Below are 683 nucleotides of genomic sequence, written 5' to 3'. Positions count from 1 at the left end.
TGAACGCTAAAGAAGGACATAAGCAGAGTTTGGAAAACCATGGGTCAACGCAGGGAGCCAGGCTGCAAACTGCAGCTCAGATTGCAGCCTTCTGGAGCAGAAGAGAGAGAAATGCAAATACTGAGCTGAAAGGCATTTCAGGCAAACCGTGTTTGCACGGCACCTAGTGCGGCAGGGTTCTAGTCCGGAGAGGGTTGGAAGGCTGCAGATAAAGTGCATACGAAGGTACCCAGAGAGAGCGGTGAATGCACACGCAGGAACGTCAACCCCGTTAAAAGTAAGTACTTCTAGACTGAAAAACACACGAACCATTTACATTCACGTGCCTCCTGTGTAATCTACCGTGCGCAAAGAACACGACTCCGGTAGCAGGGATACAGCCCAGGCCAGCTCCTGTCTAGCGCACCGCCTCAAAGGAAATCGGCCCAGCATAATAAACATCACAAGTTACTGCCCCTTGTCATCCCTGGTCCTCGTTACCTGGATGGCCCAAAAGCACCCGAGACGACACCGTCCATCCTTACCTTTAGCTGGAAAGGCTGAATTTCGTTCAAAGTCTGGTTCCTGAGCTTTTTGGTGAGGACCTTCAGCATGGTACAAGTCCGAGGAGCCAAGAAGGGGTTAAGCACACGCGCACACCTCCAAACGCCCAGCCGCCGCCGCCGGGCTCGCGGCAGCGCGGC

Source organism: Meleagris gallopavo, chromosome 2 (assembly GCF_000146605.3).
Source record: "Meleagris gallopavo isolate NT-WF06-2002-E0010 breed Aviagen turkey brand Nicholas breeding stock chromosome 2, Turkey_5.1, whole genome shotgun sequence".
In the NCBI taxonomy this organism is placed as follows: Eukaryota; Metazoa; Chordata; class Aves; order Galliformes; family Phasianidae; genus Meleagris; species Meleagris gallopavo.
The sequence above is the reverse complement of the archived record's forward strand: the minus strand, read 5'-3'. Positions refer to the sequence as shown.